Source organism: Halyomorpha halys, unplaced genomic scaffold (assembly GCF_000696795.3).
Source record: "Halyomorpha halys isolate HHAL.00 unplaced genomic scaffold, Hhal_1.1 Scaffold722.1, whole genome shotgun sequence".
NCBI lineage: Eukaryota > Metazoa > Arthropoda > Insecta > Hemiptera > Pentatomidae > Halyomorpha > Halyomorpha halys.
In genome coordinates, this window is record NW_027110068.1 from 280744 (window position 1) to 281386 (window position 643).

The 643-nt window shown below is 27.8% G+C and overlaps 1 protein-coding gene across 1 annotated transcript in view; it reads right to left on the bottom strand.

Moving 5' to 3' along the window:
* LOC106685650 (serine protease inhibitor dipetalogastin) overlaps positions 1-643 on the bottom strand; it is a 23046-nt gene that overhangs the window by 18983 nt on the left and 3420 nt on the right. The window lies entirely within an intron of this gene.

Sequence of the window (643 nt, forward strand, 5' to 3'; positions counted from 1 at the left end):
ACAGGTTTTTTCCATCACTGGTCTACATATATTTATGTTTACAATATTCTAATGATTTAATAGTCTTACTGCAAATCATCAGCCAACATAGAAAAAGATAAAGATGTTCAGCGTAGTAATTTTTGAAAAATTTTGAAGAGAAAAGCACCAAGAATTAAACCCTGGGGAATGCCTATAGGAACAGAATAAACCTCGTGGATGGGAAATGATAACTTTTTAAATTATTAAAAGTGTGATATGATGAAATTGTATTGGTATAGATAACATGCTTTGCACTGTCACATTTCATGGGACTTCATGGTTAACATAACCAAACCCCCTTTTCAAAATTGAAGAAGTAAATATTCAATGAATTGGCCATAAACTGGTTTACTGCTATTATTCCCAGATAAAAACAGTATCAAATAATCCATGGTATAAGAAGTGAATAATGAAGATATACTATCAAGCAACACACTGTTGTCACTTCTTCTGCAATCAATGATTTAAAAACTTGGCAACTCATTAAAAATAATATGTATAATAATATATATATATATATTATTTTATCTCTCATCAAAAAGAATTGTTATTTTAAATAATAAATTTTAATATAGTTGAATTTGGTTACTTTTTCCTTTTAGGAAAAATTGGTCCGATTTTT